Source organism: Oratosquilla oratoria, chromosome 10 (genome assembly GCF_046742065.1).
Source record: "Oratosquilla oratoria isolate Oo_2021 chromosome 10, ASM4674206v1, whole genome shotgun sequence".
Lineage (NCBI taxonomy): Eukaryota > Metazoa > Arthropoda > Malacostraca > Stomatopoda > Squillidae > Oratosquilla > Oratosquilla oratoria.
Window position 1 is genome coordinate 26623711 of NC_134786.1, and position 22500 is coordinate 26646210.

Genomic DNA, 22500 nt, shown 5'->3' on the forward strand with positions numbered 1-22500 from the left:
TTCAAGTGTAAAGAAAATCTCATGTTACAATGTCAGAAGAATTATTTAAATGGTAGTGGAAATTAGTAATAAAATGATAACAATGTGGCAAGAAAAACAGTAATACTAGAAAAGAAAACTTAATATTTTATTGCAAAATAAAAGAAATAAAAATAAAAAGTATGTGCACCGAAACAAAAAATGTGGCAAGGAAAGTATGAGATTCGATTTTTTTTTTTTTTTTTTTTTTTTTTTTTTTTTTTCCTTGGGCCAAAATTGTGGATTTCTCCCAATCTGGTGTCCTTTTGTGTATACGTGATTTACGAGAGCGTTTGTCTCACGGTGGTGTCTAATGTTCGCCTAGTGTTCTCGGAGTCTTGTCAGTCCTCATTACTGTATCTCTCTCCGAAGTATACGCTGTCGCATCCGTTGTAGGGAATTTTGTAGACTATACTGGTGTCGCTGTGAGGTTTTGTGTTCTTCTTCCTAACAAGTTTCCGATTTTCTTCCCCATGTCGTTGACAACTACTAGACCTGAAGGTCTAAGTATCCTACACGATGAAACGTAGGTCTGGTTTTTCTGCGTTTGCTTTCTTATTTTTGACGTTGGTGGCTTTTCGGAGTGATGATCTGAGCATTCCTTTTGGGTATTTGTCGACATTTACGACAAAACACAATCCACCGTAGAAGTGAATCATGTACAACTACCTTTCTTAGACACTGTTATTATCAGGTCGGGAAACAGTGCCAAATTCGCAAAGTATACAGGAAGCCGACCAAAAAAGACGACTACATTCACTTTTTCAGTGCCCATGACGACCGGACGCAATCGGGAGTAGTCATCAGATTCTACCACAGAGTCCTCCGCATGGGCAGTGAGGAATATCTAACAGAGGAGCTGAACTACATCACTGCAGCCTTTAAAAATCTCAAATACCCAGAAGGAATGCTCAGATCATCACTCCGAAAAGCCACCAACGTCAAAAATAGGAAAGCAAATGCAGAAAAACCAGACTTACGTTTCTTCGTGGACCCAGATTCTAGCTTTTCCCGCACACAAAGTAGGATACTTAGAACTTCAGGTTTAGTAGTTGTCAACGACACAGGGAAGAAAATCGGAGAGCTTGTTAGGAAGAACACAAAACCTCACAGCGACATCAGCATAGTCTACAAAGTTCCCTACAATGGATGTGACAGCGCACACTTCGGAGAGACATACAGTACAAAGGACTTACACACTCAGAGAACACAAAACGAACATTAGACACCACCGTGAGACAAACGCCCTCGTAAATCACGTAGACACAGAAGGACACTTACCAGATTGGGAGAAATCCACAATTTTGGCCCAAGGACTACGTAAAAAACAAGAAAAAATAATCGAATCCCTACACATAGCTAATTACAACACAAATAAAAGAACAGGAGACTTAAAGTGGGCAAAAAGTTACAGCCACTTATGCCCTCTATGAGTGGAACCCTGTACTATGCACCAGATCACCGGACTAAATTCCACACTTTCCTTGCCACATTTTTCGTTTCGTTTCACAATTTTTATTCTTATTATTTTTCTTTTGCTATAAATTATTATTGAGTTTTCTTTTCTATTACTACTATTTTTCTTGCCACATTGTTATCATTTCATTATCAATTTCCACTACCATATAATTCTTTTGCCTTTGTAAAATGAGAGTTCCTTTACACTCGAAAAGGTATGCACGCATACATATACGCCACTTCTAGCCCTGTAGATCTTTTCTTTTTAAGAAGCTTGTAGCGAAACTAGTCAAGAATAAAACTCGGAATAAGACTCCAGTCTTACCACCCACTTCATATACACACACACACACACACACACACACACACACACACACACACACACACACACATATATATATATATATATATATATATATATATATATGTGTGTGTGTGTGTGTGTGTGTGTGTGTGTATGTGTGTCTGTGTCTGTATATATATATATATATATATATATATATATATATATATTATATATTTGCAGAAACCACTGGGGAAACGAAATAAATGGTGACCGAAAATGTTCGTCTATTCAAGACATCTTCTAAGGTACCTTGTCATGAATAGATGAAAACCTTCGATCACAATTTATTTAACTTTCCCTTTGGTTTCTGCAAATGTAGTTAATCACGTGTTTTTTGTGATTTCTTTCCATATGTATACATACATACAAATATACATGTACATATATATATATATATATATATATATATATATATATATATATATACACAGTACATACATACATGTAGTAATAATAACGGAAAGTCTTCCTTCAAGAAAATAAAATGGCTAGCTCCTTTACAAGGAAGCAGAAGCCCTTGTTATATACAGTATATAGTTTGAAGAAAACAAAATAGAATTAAATACATTGTGAAAACATAGCAAATCTATCAAAACTTAACACTTTCTCTACGCTGACTTCTGAACCACCTGAATGCACTTCTCCTGAAATCACAGGCTGCAGGACAGATGCAGCTGTAAGGAAAGCTGACGAGCCTGGTGTTCCCAGCTGTTCGTGATGTGTATCCCAAACGCAAGCCCAAACAATTCACTGGCAGACAACCCATTTTCCTTTGGTGTGTATGCCGCCAGACGATTTTATTCACCCGAGGGAGAGGTGATACCTCGAGACGTCTAGAGGTTAACTCTTCGATAGGTGGAGTGTTGTGCGAGAAATGAATAAGATCGACTGACGAAAGCCCACTACACATGAAATCCTACTTCTTCTCTAAATGTCTTTAGCCTTCCAAGGGCAGCCCTTGAGATGTTTAAATTGTATGACGACAGACAGGAAAAAAGGTCAAAACACGACCCTACACCATGCACGGGCTTGTGTCGCACCGGTCTTGATGCATATGATTCTGACTGACACCAAAAGACTTTCTTTTTCTGGGCTGAAAACCTCGACATTCGGAGCGTTTTATGACTTGCTGCTCAAAGAATACACAAACATAATAATGTAATCCGGTCTCTCTTTTTCTCCGTTTCCCTTCCTGCTCTACAAATGTATGTATATTCTACTTATTTGTTCATACATCCTTTTACTCACATTTCCTTTTCAGTGTAGGTGTTGTGTGTGTGTGTGTGTGTGTGTGTGTGTGTGTGTGTGTGTGTGTGTGTGTGTGTGTGTGTGTGTGTGTGTGTGTGTGTGTGTATGCTTACCTACCTAATGGTATTTACCCAACTTAATAGTCACACCTAGTTTCAAAGTCATGCATGGTTCTAACGTAATCTATATACTTATCTTCCAATATTATCATGCTTAGATATCAATTCGAGTATTGTTCTAGCTTGGGCTATATCGCCTTCTACGCTATTTAAAGTATTTATGCATCTGTGCAGAAAACTATTTTTTCGCATCCTTTAGATATTTAGTGTGCGTGGTGTGTGTGTATTCACCTAATTGTATTTTGCGGGAAAAAAGCTATGCTCGTCGTGTGTGTGTGTGTGTGTGTGTGTGTGTGTGTGTGTGTGTGTGTGTGTGTGTGTGTGTGTGTGTGTGTGTTTGTGTGTGTGTACTTACGTGTATTAATCTAAAAGGGAGCGAGTTTCCGTGTCGGAATGAGCACGCTGTGTTGCCTTTTCACAGAAGTAATCACGGTCGTTTTTGTCTAGGGCCATGTACGAGGAAGTAAAGAAAAACAATTAAAAATTATAATGAAAAAAATAATAACGTAAGTCACTCCATGGTTGGTTTATTACATTTATAAAGGGATGTATATATTTTTTTACATAAATACACGTGTCAGCCCGCCCGTGGGAGCTCAACGAAGACCACTAGTTCAGTGACATCGCGTAAGTTGTTATGGTCGTCATTATCATGAAAAGTTATTTTATTTTTTTACAAGCTGGATTTATTAACTGTTTTTAGATAACGGATTCTTATGAGATATCTATTACTTTTTCAGGTGCGGTATTCTGAATGCCATTATATCAGTTTCAACGGGCATCAGTTAAACTATTTTTGGTTATCTTCTTAACACTCTCAGCCACCTTTTCATATATACTGTAGATATGCATATGACATTATAACACAGTATAAATAATAGACTCTATTTCGACAATACTTTAAATAGGGCAAGTTTCTACACATACCGACAAACGAACACGCACCTGCACATATAACACGAGCCTGGGCACCTCGAATACAAACTATCTTGTATTCCGCATTTAATGAAGCACATCTGGACCCAGGCTTATGAAGTTTTAGAGCATTTCAGCAGACCCTAGGGGGTTGGCGTCCCATTTTCGAATTTATAGAGGCCAAACTAAACCTATGCAATCAAATATTCATGTGCCAATTAATTGGAACACACTTTAATATTAGTATGACTACTATAGTTTTTCATTGAAGATAGATTGATAGATATAGACACGCACACACACACACGTTAGGGGTGTGTGCGAGGTCAGTATTATACACTGGTAGGACCATATACGAGCGCTGAGCTCTCATCGGGAAGGGTAATAGCGGTCAATCAAGAGTCCAACACGTGATCCAAGACCATGGTGAATCACACTCTCACACACACACACACACACACACAGAGAGAGAGAGAGAGAGAGAGAGAGAGGGCGAGAGAGATTTGGAAGGTAGAATTCACAACACCAGCAAATCCCGAGGTCATAAAAGTTGAACGAGTGCGGCTCCAGGAGTGCTGACCTGACTGCGCATGAAAAGGCAGCCTCGGAGGTCGTAAAAGTGGTGTGAATGCGGCGGGGCCAGGCCTTGGTGCCGCCACCACCTAACCAGCGAGTCGGTGTCCTGACCCTTCGTCTACAGTGCTAACACCACGATGAGTAATATATATATATATATATATATATATATATATATATATATATACATATATATATATATATATATATATATATATATATATATATATATATGATGAATGTGGAAAAAAGAAGTCAAGGGTCTAGTTCCGAGTTTCTGAGTTTATTCCTGACCGGTTTCGCTCTATACTAGCGCAGGTTCGAGTCCTTGGCTGCACCACGTTTCAATTTCTGCATGTATACCTCCTCGTGTGTCTCGATGTTGATGGCTTAGAATTAAATTAAATTGTGGTTGATAAGTGATAAATGTAATTCTGTTCATTGTGACTCACTCAGTGATGTACACATACACACACACACACACACACACAAATACATATATATATATATATATATATATATATATATATATATATATATATATACATATATATATATATATATATATACATACATAATATAGCATGTGTCTGTGTTAATAATTGTATCCTACCATTATCACATGCCTGACACATGATCCATATGCATACAAGAAGGTACCCGAAAGGCACTAGCCTTTGGCAATACCTCCAGTCTTGCTAACCTTCACATTTCCTAATCATAAACATTTGACTCAGACAATGCAACACATCATAACTATGTACATCACGCCACCGTCCTACAAGTACATAGTGTCACCAGACAGTTCATTAACCTTTCCCGTAAATCTATCAAGCTACATATATGTAACTACAATACAAATACCATTTCATGACACATAAACCAATATTACTAAACCCGCTGCAATGCAACTAACACATATATTATTATATAAATCCCAAACATGTTACCTAACTGACAACCACACCAAATATGCAATATAGCAATAATTCACAATATATGCGGCGACTGCGTCGCCAGAAAGAGAAGAGACTAGGAGAGACACTCTCTCTTAGACTCGATAGGGGAGACTCCCCTTGGGAGATTATATCCCGATCTGTAATTACCAGAAGTACCTTATATAAAATACAAAGTCTAACCAAGACTTTAACTTTAAACGCTCACCTATTGTGTATCCAAACCATACGACTACATAATAAATGAAAATAAATACACAATAAATAAAAAATATATAACATATTGTTTCACTATCAACAGATCATCAAACATCCTGCCGCGCCAAGAACCTAAAGGCCTCCCTTCGATATATACTTCTTGCACGGAGGAGCGGCGCGACAGAAAGGTCACGTGACTGTGTCAGAGTCTTAAATCCTGAGGACTCCGCTAACTTGCTAATGATGACCGTCTTTTGTTGACAGATTTGACACCGTTACGTCATCCCGCAATATCGGGAATTTAAACAGGAGATTGATGGTTTCCAATCGCACTCTCATGATGGAATTATTCCATCGAAGTAGTAGTAGTAGTAGTAGTAGTAGTAGTAGTAGTAGTAGTAGTAGTAGTAGTAGTAGTAGTAATAGTAATAATAATAATAAAATAAATGAAGAAAGAAAAAGATACTAAACATTAAAATTAAAAGAAATGAAACGAAAAGAAAATAGAACGAATACAGAAAGATAAGAGAAGAAAACTTACGAATGAAAATAGGAAATGAAACAAAAACAACACAAAAAAGAAATAAAAAAGAGAAAGAAGAAAATGAAAAGAAAAAGTAAACAAAGATAGAAAAGAGTGAGGATAATCAAAAAGAAAAATGAAAAGAAATAAGAGAAAGGAAATAACACGAACAATAAACGAAATAATAGAAAAATAAAAATAACAGGAAAAAGGACAAAGAAATGAAACTATAAACGAAGAAAAAATGGGACGGAGGGGGGGGAAGCTAGACAAACGATGAAAATAAGGAAAAGAAAAAGAAAAGGAAAAAGGACAAAGAAATGAATAAATAAACAAAGAAGAAGAAGAAGAAGAAGAAGAAGAAGAAGAAGAAGAAGAAGAAGAAGAAGAAGAAGAAGAAGAAGAAGAAGAAGAAGAAGAAGAAGAAGAAAGGGGTGGGGCTAGTATGTGGCATCCTCCTCCCTCAGTGGGCTCACCGCCCGGCGCGTGCCGCAAGAGGCCCAGTGCCCACTCCCTTGGGAATGCCAGCGCCACCCAGCTGATGGCGTGGCCTCACGGACTCAATCCCGGGCTCCTCCAGCTGGTCCGTCCGTTATGTGGGGCAGAGGGGGAGTAGCAACAACCACCTGTCGACCCACCTGTGCGTCTTTGAACCTCTTCAATGCAGTAACACGATTTAAGGATTTCGTTTAGACGCAGAACAATATTTCGCAGCTTTGCGGACTCCGTTCTAAAGAGGCTCCGGGTTAATCAAGACCACAACCCAGGCCCTTTGGCCCACACTCTCATTTGCATAAACAAACATTCACCTTTAACCAGTACAAAATATGTAAAGTACGTAACCATGTTGAAGTGGGTTCATACGTGTTAGTAATGTCGACTGTCTTCCCTGAGCCAAGCGGCTTTTTCCGACACTAAATTCCCGAAACCATTCCTCCCCCCACCCTTCCAGTGCTAAAGAACTGCCTTTCTTTTTCCAGTCCTATGCACGCAAGGAGCAATCTAATAACCTCATCCGTGGCCTTATGTGTATGTAACAAAAAAAGTGAGCCTAAGACAAATCGGAAAACTACCGTGTCAGCAGCTGATGGCCTGACAGCCTGACTCAATCTACCAGCCCCTAGTCATGTTAGCAGTGCCACAGGAGGAGGTGCGCTCGAGTGCCACAGTCTGGCACTGTGAAACACAATACTTTAGAACAGGTTACCCAACGTCTCACATCACCTCCTGTTATGCGATTTTGTTGTTTAGTCTTTCTGGGGGACCACTTTAACACTGAATGAAATCGTCCGGGTTAGGGCGTCGTTACTTGCGGCGACGGTCGAGGTGAGGGCGGTTCGAATCCTGCCACCAGCGAAGTTGAACCAAGGGCACGGTTCATTAAATTCCACGCTACAAAGCCCTCTATGAGGGGCACCGTCCTAGCCTCCCGATAGGGGGAGTGTGTGACGTTAAACCATATCATCATCATCGCCAATAGCTTTCGGGCTGCGGACCCTTTAACTTCCCACCACACCCTCGGGATCCCAAAACGGCGGGACCCCAGTCGGAGAACCATTCCTCCCTTACCTCTTTTACCCTCTCTCCTTCCTCCCTCTCTTCGTCCTCCACTCTCCTTCCCACCCACTATTCCTATTCCATCTCTTTCCCTCCCTCCTTCCTTCCTTCATTTTTTCTCTCCATTCCTCCTTCTTCGCCTTTTTCCTTCCCTCCTTCCTTTTCACTTTCCCTTCCTCCTTCTTCGCCTCTTTCCTTCCCTCCATCCTTCTTCTTCTACCCTCTTTGCCTCCTTCCTTTCCTCTCTCTCTCTCTCTCATCCTTTCTCGCTTCCCCCTTCCTCCTTCCTTCTTCTCACACCTTTCTTTCCTCTCTCTCTCCTCCTCTTTCCTCGCTTCCCCCTTCCTTCTTCTCCCACCTTCCTTCCCTTTCTCTCTCTCCCTTCTTCCTCCCTTGCCTCCCTCTCTCCTCCCCCCTTTTCTCTCACCACCTCTCTCCTTCCATCCCCCAACAGCTTAGAGGAACAAAGTATTGTACAACATTTTCGCTGCCCGGTGTCGCCACCTTTTCCCACAATACGATATGCCGGTCATGTAGCAAATTACCGGTCTCTATACCGGAACCGGTCTGGGGGTTCTCCGGCTTGGGACGGCTAGTACAGTACTGGGCCGAATGGTGTTCCAAAGTTGTCCGGTATGCTCGTCACCATCATCACTACCACCATCACCACCACAACCATCAGCAGCTGATTGCATACGCTGGGGGTCGCGTCGCCATGTTGTCTGACTAATAAATCTAATAAATCGTGAGCAGATTTTAATTCTAAAAGGGCACAACTCCTAAACCGGACGTTTCCTGCCTACTTGATTTGAATTATCTGCCGACAAAGGGAACAGGACATACATGGACGTCAACGATACCGTTATGATTTCTTTTCATACAATGTTATCTTTTATTCCCTTTTTTTCTTCATGACCTCTGAGTGTTATATTGGGTAGGTTAGGTTAGGTTAGATTCGGTTATAATAAGCTATAATGATAATGCCGACAGAAGGCCTTTCGGTCCATAACAGATGCAGAAAATAAAACAAATAAATAAACGAATAACCAAACAAATAAAACAATAATAATAATAATGATAATAACCATAATAAAATGAATAAATAAACAAGAAAATAAATAAACATCTTAACAGAAAAAAACTCCCCAGACAAGGACGTCCAGGTGTAGGAATGTAATCCATTGGAGAGGGTGCAACCGGATAGGTGAACTACACACCCCCACCCACCCGCCCCCAGCAGGTTCCACGCCGTTACAAGGTTCTGCGGGGGTTGTGTATCGTTTTCACCCCTTTCTCTTCTGGAGCCACACCTCTGACGAATAGAATCAACTGGCGTCAGACATAATTCCATCTGGGTGTTACCTAAGAGTACGTCCCCGCCCATATGGAGTTCACTAAGACTCATCGCTGTGTGAAATAAACAAATAAGTTAACTATTAAATATATAAATAATAAATAAATAAAATTAATTAATTAATGAACATATTGACAAAATAATGTTTAAAGGACAAAACCAATTCTAATAAGTCTCGCTCTCGCAAGACGATTAAGCAAACTTTTCAGTTTTGCGATTCCCTTGTGAGCCTTAAGGAGGTAAAGAAAGACCAGGACTGTACGACTGGAGGCGACATAACGTCAGCGCATGGGGGCGGAGTTTGAGGAAATCATGTGACGTCAACGCAAAAGGGCGGAGCCTAGCAATGAAACCCAGTGACATCAACGGAGACTAGCGACGACACTACGTGACATCAACGCAGAGTGGGCGAAGGTTAGCAACAAAACCCAGTGATATCAAGGCAAGTGCGCGGAACCTACCAATGAAACCGCGTGACGTCAACGCAAGAGGGCGGAGCTTAACAACAAAACCCGGTGACACCAACGCAAGTGGGCAGGGCATAACGACGAAACTTTGTGACACCAACGCAAGTGGACGGAACTTAGCAACAAAACCCAGTGACATCAATGCAAGTGGGCGGAGCCTACCGACGAAACAGCGTGACGTCAACGCAAGTGGGCGGAGCTTAGCAACAAAGCCGTCTACGGTGTAGTAAAAATTAGCTTCACGGGTGTTGAAACGTTTGGATAGCATCCCCTTTGTTTAGCGCCACAGTCGATTGTTCTTCCGAAACGCTGATGAGGTCGGAACCTAATTACTCGGCTCCGTGGACAATGGGAACAAGGACATTACCGATTAGTTCTGGGACAGAGTTTAAAAATCACACCCTTGCCCACCTCCCATCGCAATATGCAAACACACGATCGAAAAAGTCTTTATTTACTCAAATGTTTTAGCGAAATGCATTTTGCACGCGAGCTGTATACCTCAGCGTGAATCACCATCATGCTCCTCGATCATGTGCTGGACTCGTGATCGACAACTATTACCCTCCCAAGTGAGATTTCAGAGCTCGTCTTGCCCGACATATGGGTAATACTGTGACCCTTACACCTTCCACACATCCAGCTTCTTGCACAAGGAAGACAGTAATGGCTTTTGTTATTGAAGCTGGCACGCCGTGTGTGTCTGTGTGTGTGTGTGTGTGTGTGTGTGTGAAAGAGGGAGAGATTAGTTTTTTTCAATATGACCCTTCTCTAGGGCTAAAAACCCGTTCTAGTCCAGTTACATGCCAAAAAGAGGGGCAAATTACACCCGGGGTTGTAATTTTGTATTAAAATTCGGGAGGGGAGGGGAGGGTAACGACAGTTATTACCCTCCTGAAAATAATCGAAAGGGTAATTCTAATTACTGTATTTGTACGTCAACGTTTCATAAAGTCATAAAGAGAAGTAAAAATTAAAAAAAATAATATTTACTGCCTATTACCTTGTAACACGAAAATATAAAAAATAATAATGAGCTTATTACTCATAATGACTTTGAAAAATTTTCCTAATGACGGAAAGTAATTAGAAACTAGTGGTCTGAGAGAGTGAGAGAGGCGGGGGGGAGGGGTTTAAAGCTCTGAAGAAAAGAATAAATCAGACTTTATATCGGAAGTCGGGTACGTGCGTGCTCAGCCAAAGTGTCGGCAAGTCAATACCAAAGAAACGTTAATGATGTAGTGCTCAAGACTGTCATCTGACATGACGTGGATTGGGCTGGGTTGAATAAGGTTAAGGTGTGTGCACATACATGCACACGTACACACGTGTACTTACTGTACTTACTGTACATCTGGCACATTTAAATAATTTGTCCTGACAAACGCCACACCTTCCACATTCGTCCAAGATATAAACCAAATAGTATTCTGCCAACCTGTTCTATTGGGTAATCCATTACACATAACTGTGTAATCCATATCATGACTATCACCACCCTATCCCGTGTCATGTGATGCGAAGCCCCTCACCCGCCCACCCCCCACCTCCGCCCCTGGTCTCTCTCTCTCCCCCTCCCTCCCTCCCTCCGAGACGATGGAATTCCTGAAGGGCTTACTACCTTATTATAGGGCACGATGTTGCCCCTCACATTTCTGACGTAGGAAGGACAAAGGGCTCCCCTAGAGACAATCAAATCCCTCATGACGAGAGAGAGAGAAAGAGAGAATATGATTTTTTTTTTTTTTTTTTTTTTTTTTTAATTTGGTTTTTTTTTATTTTATATTAATTTTGATTTTTTTTTTTTTTTTTTATTTTTTTTGCATCCGACCTAGATATAGATCAAAAGGTCTCCTGTCGGCATGCTTTGCCTTTGTAATCCTTTGAGAGAATTTATCATGTTTTATGAGTCTGTAAAAATATGAGAAATAAACTAATTAACTAGCTAAATAAATGAATAAGTACTTTCCATAAATATTACCTAAAGAAAGCCTCTTCCATCTCCTTAGCACAAGTACGTTCGTGTCTCACACTAGATATTTCATTCTGACTAATACCAAATAAATAAAACTAAATAGATAAGAACCCCACACAGACACACACATACCATGTCCTATACGAGTCCCCTACATCCACTCACCACAAGACCCACTTCGCAAAGCTTCTTCGCTGTCTCCAAACCCGATCGTATGGTCGGTCCTGTGGCCGGGACCCCACGCCTGCTCCCTCCACGACCGGCCCTTCCACTTCTCGATCACTAAAGTCAAATTACTTTTCAGTGGCGAAAGACTTCGCTCCGCCGAATAAAGCCTCCAGTGCACAGGGGTCGCCTCCTTCAACATCCAGGTGTTCCTCAAGACTGAATAAAATCGTTTGATGACGACTAAAGCAAAGACGTTGACCCTTTGATCTGCACCGTCGACTTACAAGTTTTGTTTTGCATGCCGCCAGGTAATTTTATTCAGGCGATAGAAACCCGTCAGAGGTAAATGATATAAACAATAATAACAATAATAATAATGATAATAACAATAATAATAACAATAATAATAATAACAATAATAAAAATGATAATAATAATAACAATAATAATAACAGTAATGATAATAATTTGATCCCTCGACTGCAAATGTCGACTTATAAATTACATTTGGCTGCCGCCAAGCGTTTTTTTTTCACGTGATAGAAGATACAACACAAAAGTTGCACGTGCTTGCACCCGGAAATCACCAGTTTCCGGACAAATTCAGGCGCAATTCACCGGATTCCGGATTGGCACGACTGTAAGAGCTGATCAGTTGACAGCTATAAAATGTGTACTGAACTGACAGTTCCCCCAAGTATGATCTACATTATCTGCATACTCTGTTGTTTCATTTCATCTTATTTTTATTTGTTGGCAACCTTTCTTTGAGTGATGCTGATCAAAAAATGGTAAGTCTACCAAATTACGACTCAATAATACTCAAAAGTACGACTCAAATATGAAGTGGAAAATAATAATAGATAAATAATGAATAATAAATGGAACACCAATAATGGATAAATAAATGAAAGAGGACGATTGGTAACCATAATGACTGACATTTGCTGACAATTCGAACACTGCACTCCACATTACCACGACACTCTTGCAAGTGTCAGCGATGAAGGCTGACGGACGTTGCCTATGGCATATTGCAATCCGACTTTCATATTATTCATGTATTCATTTATTTATTCACACGGGTGAACACGCGCAACTAACTGTGCAACACTGCAAACGCACCACGAGAGACGCGTAACTCACTGCGTAACACTGTCAGCTTACATGTAGAGCTGACACAAGCACCAACCTGCCGACATCGAATCTCAGTGGTGTTTATACATTTCCCACAAAATTACTGTCAGCCAATGTCAGCACTTTGGTCTCTGTCAGCAACTCTGCTGACACCATGTGTTATTTTCAATCAATTTGATCACACTTTTATCGATGTCAGCCGATACGGTATCGCCTCCCTTTAAGTCAGGTTCATTGGTGACATTCTGAGACCAGTTTTCATAAAATCGTCTTGTGTCAGCCAGTGTAAAACTAGCAATGTTGTCACAATGTTTCTTCCAGTGCCACACTCACTATCACCGTCAGCTGACGTCACCACGGCTGACAGAGCACACTCCCCCTTCCTAGCACACAAACGAAGCTAACGAGTGACTGACAGCTCACGGAGAGCTGACACATAAGCATCCGACACCGGAGTGACGGTCTGGTGTCAGCACCTGGCCACGAACTGGGGCAGTGCTGACACCACGTGCGCACGCATGCACAATCACACACACACACACACAAAGTGTTGCTGCCTCATCGCCCCGTTGCCGAGTAGCTACTGGTGGTGGGAGTAGTGGTATAGGTGGTATAAGCGGTGGTGGTGGAGGCGGGATCAGTTGCTGTTGGTGGGGGTAGAGGTGGTGCTGGTGGTGGTGGTGGTGGTTGTTTTTGGTCGTGTTGAAGGCGGGACTGTTGCTGTTGTTGGTGGTGGTAGTGGAGATGATGGTGGGATAGTGGGAAATATATTCGATGGTGATAGATGGTCATGAATGAAGGCGGTAGTGGTGGTTAATAAAGAATGGTGGTGGTACTAGTGATAGTAGGAGTGGTGGTGGTAGTGGTTAGAAATCGAGACTGGTAGTGGTGATAGTAGTGCTCCTAATGATAGTGGAGTTGGAGGTGGTGTTAGTGGGACTGGTGGTGGCAATGGAACTGGTGGGAGTAATGGTGGTAGCCGTGGTGTCACACGACCCACCGGACAGGAAGTCACACGATTCCTGTTCTGCTCGTCCCGTGCGAGTTGCTCGGACTGAATCATCGGTGAGTAGGTCCATCGGGTCGGTAAGTAACCAACGCGTCGGTAGAAAAGTATAGGAACCCTTTGTAAAACTCCAATTCACTTTAAATATCTTATCCTGGATATCACGATTTTATTAAACCCAGATTATATATTCCTAGCTTAAAATAGTAAAAAAGAAAAAAAAAATACTTCTTATTATATTCTGCTTCTTAATTTAACGCCAATCCACACCATCTCCCAGACTCCATAACCACCCCCAAAATCTTCGACATCAACGCGATATTGTCCTGAAGGACAGAAGCGCTGGTAAACTACCGGCAACGAAATATGATTTGAAATAGTATAAAGGCTTTCAGGACTTAACACTGTGAAATATTTCTATGTCAAACGTCCCACTGACAGTTGATGACGACATGTCGATTGCGCGCGGAACGAGAAAAACAAATGAATGTCATGACATCCGAGGTTGGATGAAGAATAATCAAATATACATTATAAAAAGGTACAGAAACATACTAATGTTGAGGCATTGTGACAGGTTGGTGAAGGTGGGTGAGGAAGACATCAATCAGAGTCCAAGTTTATTTCTGACTAGTTTCGCACAAATATGCTTCTTAAGAGTAATAAAGTAATCTTATTTCTGTGAAGTAGCCGAGTTGTGCGAAACTTGTCAGAAATAAACTTGGGCTCTAATCTATGTCTTCCTCACCCACCTTCACCAAACATACTAATCAATAAATATTACAATATGCTCCTTAAGCGTTTATCTAACATACACACAAACACTCACACACACACACACACACACACACACACACACACACACACACACACACACACGCTTGCCTTCATTTTTCATGATACTGTCTGTACATAGCAATGTGTAGGTGACGAGTTATTTAATTTTTTTTAAGTTTGCTTAACTTGTAACGTCGTACCGGTAAAAGGCCTGACAGTCGAATGTCAATGTTTGTTGAAATTGTGTTCAATCTAAAGAAAAAATAAATCCTTACTCAAGGTTGGTGACACATAATGTGATACTTCCAATAACTAAGAAAGATTTCATGTGTAAAGAGTGATCAGTTTATCCTCAGTGACGAAAATTCTAAGATGGATGGGAAATCGACTAGGGAATAATCCCTCCCGAGTGGAACTTGTTCTTGTAGTGCGTTGTTTAGTTTGATTTACTCGTGGCAGCATCGACAACTCTGAAAATCGTATTAAATTCGTCTTTGAAGAACGGAACCTTGCATCTCCCAAAGCGAGACGGGATTCTAAAGATATACTGCGTTCGTGAATGATCTTGAACTATTTACTGTATGTTCAGCGTCCAGATACCATGTTGTTGACAACATCCTGCCTTGCCTTCACTTTCATTATATTCTCCGTAAATAGCAATGTATGATGGAAGTCATTTCATATTCTTCTTAGATTTGCTCTTATTTCTTGCAGCTATTCAATATAATGTTTGTTTTATTTTCATTTACTATGTTTATTTTGTTAAAACGTTGACGTTTCCATCAATACCATGAAAGAAATAAGCCAGCCAGGTGGTGTCATGATCAGCGTCGCCGTCTAATGGTGTTATATCACATGCACACACACGCGTACATACATTCAATAGGTGTACACACACGCGAACACACACACATAAACTAGTTGGGATGTGCGTGTGTGCATTCCCCATATATCGGACAATACAGCTTTGAGCTCTCATCTGGGAGTGTAATAGCAGTCGATGACGAGACCAACAGATCGTTCAAGATAGTGATAAGTCACATGTACGTGCACACACACAAACACAAGCAAACTTACACACACACACACATACACACACAAACTCACTTTTCCCCCGACCCCCTCTATCTGTTCATACACGCAACCACACACACGCGAAAAATACAAACTCACAAACACGCACACACAAGTTGGAATGTACGTGCGTATGCAAGGTCACAACATTACCCATAGATCGGTCCATATATGAGCTCTTAGGTCTCATCCGAGAGAGTAATAGCTGTCAATCACGAGACAAACACGTGATCCAGGACTATGATGAATCACACACTCACACACTTGTCTCTACACCTGGTCAGGTGGGGGGGGGGGCACTTGTTGCATTGATCAGAGGGAAAACTGGGGACGAAGACACAGCTGCTGATACTGTGACCCACCTCTCCCCCTCCTCCTCCTCCCTCTCCATTTTCTCTCTTACCCAAAACCATTTCTCTATTTACAATTCACTTTCCTTCTACAGCTCATCCCATTTTCTTCCATATCTCTCTATTAGAGGATATCTTTTGAGGATTTGTTCTACCTGTCGGCTAATGAATTTTATCCAACTGCGATCTTATCTGCCCGGAAAAAGACAAAGCATATTAACTGCTTTTTATGTACATTTTATTCAGCCGAGGCAATCAGGCTTCAGGCCTTCCTAGTCCACTGCCGTACAAAGGCCTCCCCAACCTCTCCCCCGATTCACATGATTCCGCCATACTACTCCTGCAAACTTTTCTATCTCATTCCTCCACATTCTGGCCGTCTCACTATTCCAAGATTTCCGTCTCACTGAGTCCAGTCTGGGACGCACTTGCGCCTTCTACTATCCTCTTTTCATTCCTCATCAATGTACAGTCACTCCACTATTCATTACCCTTCCCACCTCTCACTCGCCAGCGTCACAGGTGTTGAGCCACAAGGGCACAGGTGCGCTTACTCGTGACGTCATCGATTAAGTCTTTCTGTATTGGTTGGTACTCTTTCTTTTCATCCTGATGCCTCCAGGCGATTTCATTCATTTCCCGTGGCAACCCTCGCTCGGGTTTTGGTACATTTAAGGATTTTATTTTGGCTAATGACAGACGATTTTATTTGGGAGTGAGGTCAGGAAAGCCCTTACACGATGAGGAGTTCAAAGTAAATTAGACCGTAAGCTAGTAGACTGATGCTAGTTTAAACTACACATACACGCAGTTAACTGATAAAAACCCTAATAAGTAGTGTACGTCCACTCGCAAACAAACACACACACATACGATATATCTTCTGAGCATTCCTAAGTTCAAGGTCAACTATGACGTCACAGCAATCACGTCTCCCTTTTCCCTTTTTTTTCTTAGTGTTGTTAGACCCAGGCTAACCAGTTTCTGTTCAGAGCAGACGCTCTGTCACCCTGTCACACCTTATTTGTAAGTGACACTGGTCTATGGTCAGATGGGTCAACCATTTTTACAAATTGCACTTTCTTTCCTTATCTGAATGACCATAATGTCATTACTATTTAAAGACAATATCCATATTATCAATCCTTTTAGTAGTGACAATTAAGACCATTTCTGTGCCTTCAACATTAAACCAAGAATCTACAGATCCCCTTAGAATTTTTTGTACCAATTTAAAATGGTCATCATTATCATTATCAATAATACTTGAAATATTGTCCTAATCCTAGGGCCGTCTTCAGGGGTGTGATGAGGTGTACACACACACACTCTCACACACACACACTCACACACATATATATATAATATATATATATATATATGTGTGTGTGTGTGTGTGTGTGTATGTGTGTGTGTGTGTGTGTGTGTGTGTACCTCATCACACCCCTGAAGACGGCCCTAGGATTAGGAATGAAACGTCGGGCATTAAACCTCCCACTTTGAGTCTGGGGATTACGCTTCTCTCCTTCAACATGGATCCCAGACTCCAGATCTTCACACATATTGAATATATATATATATATACATATATATATATATATATATATATATATATCTATATATATATAGAAACATATATATATATATATATATATACGGGTGCGGCAGAAATACCTCCCACATGTTAAACTTTCAACTATATGTTGCTAATGAACTTATGCAAGTGCCAATGATGTTTTCATTTAGCTAATAACTTGCCATTTTTTTTTTTAGGTACCCTCATCAGGCAATATGATTTGGACTGGTGCACGTCGTGCTTTTGCTGTGGAAATGTTTTTGAAGAATGGTGAATCTGTAATTGTAACACAGAGAGCTTTCGGAGCTCATTACAAGTTAGGACGGCATGATGCTGTTCCAGATAGAAAATCATTACAGCTATGGGTTGCAAATTTCAGAGCTACAGGTTCGGCACTTAAAAGAAAACCACCTGGAAGGCCACGAAGCGCTGGAACGCCAGACAGTGTTCAAGCTGTGAGACTTTCTGTTACTCAGTCTCCTACACGTTCAGCTCGCAAACATGCTTCGGCCTTGGGATTGTCTGATCGAACAGTCAGAAGAATTCTACACACTGATATGCAGTTCCATCCATACAAATTAATGATTGCTCAGAAACTGCACGAGCGCGACTGGGAAGATCGCATGTCATGTTGTACCGATGTCCTTCAAAATGTTCCTGTAAATGATGTTCTCCTCACAACTGATGAAGCTCACTTTCATCTCTCAGGCTGTGTGAATAAGCAAAATTTTCGTTATTGGGCTGAAAATAACCCCAGACAGCTTCATGAAAGACCTCTACACAGTGAAAGAGTGACTGCATGGTGCGCAGTTTCGACATTAGGTGTATGGGGTCCTTATTTTTTTGAGGAGAGAAACCACTCGGTTACAGTAACATCTGGCCGATATGTGGAGATGTTGCAGACATTTCTGGAACCAAAAGTAAACGACCTTCACAAACAGAATACAAGAAGAACAATGGAAGCTCTGAGAGAAATGTTTCCTGGACGTTTGATTTCCTTACGCGGTGACATTCAATGGCCAGCACGCTCGCCCGATCTCAACCCTTGCGATTTTTTTCTCTGGGGTTACTTGAAAGCTAAGGTCTACAAACATCGACCGGGTACAATTGAAGAATTAAAGAATGCTATTCGTCTACAGCTTGAAATGACTATTCGAGTTATGGAGAACTTCAGAAATCTTCTTCAACAGTGTATAGCGGATAGAGGTCACCATTTAGAGGATGTACTTTTTAAAACCAAATGAATAAAAACTGCAACTCTTTGTTTAAACAACAATATAATTAAGTTTTCATAAACGTTCTTTTTATTCCTTTTGTCAACCTTTAAAATGTGGGAGATATTTCTGCCGCACCCTGTATATATATATATATATATATATATATATATATATAGATATATATATATATATATATGTGTGTGTGTGTGTGTGTGTGTGTGTGTGTGTGTGTGTGCATGTGTGTGTACATGTATATTAAACTTTAAATCTACTATCGGAAAAAAGATATTAAGTTGGTGGTCGAAATATACAGAAAAAATTCACTTCAATTCTTTTTTCCGATTGTGGATTTTAAACTTAATTTACCAATGTGATACATTAGTCTAACCTGTCATAAGTATATATATATATATATATATATATATATATATATATATATATAATTAACATGTATACGTATAATGTGTATAAGTATATGTTTACATACATATGTATATAATATATATATATATACATATACATATATATATATATATATATATATGAAGAAACCTCACTTCACCGTGGTATACAAATGCAAAAAGAACCACTGGAGAAAATCAAAAAGACTGCTCCGAGACCTCAGCTAGTGAACGTTTTTCTGCCGAGACACCAGCCAGTGAATAACTTTGACGTTTATTACTTCCTGTGAACGTTATTACTTCCTGTGAAGCTTATATCTTCAAATAGTGACAAGTAATTTTGTTGTGTTTCTTGTAGTTATGTACGTATTGCGTTATACAGTTATAGGTATAAGATATAGTGATTTAGAATCAAAACAGTAGCTTCTTACTGTACTCCAAAGGTAGGAATAGTAGTAGAACGTAAGCAGACTAAGCTTAGTGTTTTTAGTTTATTTAGTCACCGATTTTGTTTCTTTTATTGACTTATATTTTCTCTTTGGCAACTGTACTGCCGCAAGAGGAGCGAAATGGCTTGTAAAGGTTGTGTGAACCTGGAGGACTTTCTCAGGATGTATGAGGAGGAAATTCGTCTTCTAAAGACTGCTCTGTGAGAAGAGTGAATCATCCCCACAACCCAAAGAGCGCTCCACTTCTGCTACTGCCGTGAGCGAGTGGCGCTCCGAGGGCTCCCGTTTGTCGAGTCTGCGTTCGGTAAACGGGTGTCGTGCGGAGCAACCGCTGGCTCTAGTCAATCGTTTTGTTCTGCTGGAAGATGAGGTGGCTGAAAATCAGGAGTTGTTGGTGGTGGGGGACTCCATGGTGCGAGGCTATGGCGACATCCTGCAGCGGGAGACTAAACGACGTTGCAAGCTTGTATGTCAACCGGGCTGTGGGATCGCCGATTGTACCCAGACCATCAGGGAGCAAAGGCAGACGAATACGGTTAAGATTGTTCATATGGGAAGTAACGATGTGGGTAGGGTGAGATCAGAGGAACTTGTTCAGAATTACAAGGTCCTTCTTCAGGAGATGAAGGAGCGTGGGAGCTGTCACGTAGTCTGTGGGATCCTTCCGAGAATCTACGCTGGTTCGTGTTCGAACAGCAAAGCCATAGGAATTAATGAGAGGATATCATAGCTGTACACGCAACTGGGATACCACTTTCTTGATCCTTGGTATCCCTTTTCCAGGCGTCATGACCTTTATGCTTCTGATGGGATCCACCTTACTCGCAGAGGCAAAGATGTCCTTACAAACCTCACTGTGGGAGTTTGTAATGGACTAGTTCCTTTTTTTTTTTGGGTAGGAACTCAAAGAGAGGGGGAAATAGAGTGTAATGGGGATAACAGAGTAGGGCGAAGCAATAATGTAGATCAATATGTCAGTGTAAGACAAAATATAATTTTAGGATATAATGTCGGTAGTTGACAAAATATTATATTAGGAGGTAATGTCAATGAAGAATAAAATATCACGCTGGGATGTAATGAGACTGGAGAACAATATATAACGGTAGGATATGATGTCAGTGGAGGACAGAATATCATTTTAGGAAGTGATACCGGACAGAATGTCAACGAACGACGGATGACCGGTGCGGGACGCGGTGACAGAGGGGGGCAAGGCGTTCATGAGAGACCGGATGACCGAGAGGCACTGAATGTCGATGAAGGGCCAAATGTCAATATAGAGCAAGGTGTCAATAAAGAACAAAATTATAATGTAAGGCATGATGTTGACAATACGAGTCAAAAAGATATTATTTGTTTATATTTTTGTTAGTGTCTGTTTATTATTATTCATATGTTTATTATTTATTATTACTTATCTGTCCATTTATTATTCATTATTTACGTGCTTATTATTAAATTTACCTATTTATTTGATTTATTATTTATATTATTTTTATCTACTCATTATATATTTTTTTTATTCGACCTAGTTATGGACCAAAAGGTCTCCTGTCGGCATGCTCCTCCTTTGTAATCTTTTGTAATATATATTGGTAATACAGTGGCAGCAATAGGTAATCTATATAAGAAAAAAAGGGCATATCTGGTGTACTAGGTTAGGTAGCCCCCATAAACCGTTATAACCAAGAAAAATGCATAAAGTAGAACACTTAGTCACCTGATATTACAAGGATTAAAAATAGCGCAACCATAAATACCCGAAAATACTTCCGATAGACATCATATCGTATAATTCACAATTCAGTATTGGTATCAAAGGAAATTGTAAATGTAATCTCTAGGCTAAAATAAATGTGACTAAAATTATGCGACAAAACCCCTCAAGTCCAGATATAATTTAACTACTCATCGCCCGGAATACGAGGGAACAAAACATAAATAAATAAACGTAGGAAAAATCCATAGAGGAAACAGGAGAGTGGCTTACAAACGATGGACCAAAACTCCACATGTCAGGACTCACAATACACTCATTAACATAAAGCTGGCGCGTACAACGTAGAATGAAATAAACACACGACCAAGGACAGAATCTCACATAACAAAATCAACTGCACCACTGACTCACTCAGACAAAACACAGATATGACTTAAAAAAAAACGAAAATACTTCCTGGTGGGCACCATATCACATAGTTCACAAATCCATACTGGTATAAATGAGTGTTTATCTGAGTGAGGTAGCGGTGCGGTTGATTTTGTATATTAATGGGTTTTTTCAGTCAAGGAAGTCTACAAGTATCACTTCTTTTGAATCCCAGCAAATGGTAGCCATCACTTTCTGAACTGAATTTTCAGATTTCAATTTTATTGGTCCAGATGATCCACGTGGAAAAAATTGTTTGGACTGCATTTTACATTCAGGATCATACTGGTAGATCAAGGTCTCATCGCTTGTAATAATTCGACTCATAAACAGCTCTTCATCAGCCTCAATTTTGCTTTGAATCGTCGATGAAAGATCACTTCGAAGAATCAGCTAGATTGGGCGCAACGCTTGCTGAGTTCTAGATCTTTACGCAAAACTGAATTTGCTGAGTCATATATTTCCTGGGCCAAAGCTATTTAA

General features: G+C 40.5%; 1 protein-coding gene across 1 annotated transcript in view; it reads right to left on the minus strand.

The window, feature by feature from the left end:
• Positions 1 to 22500, minus strand: part of LOC143028809 (uncharacterized) — a 202936-nt gene that overhangs the window by 98634 nt on the left and 81802 nt on the right. The window lies entirely within an intron of this gene.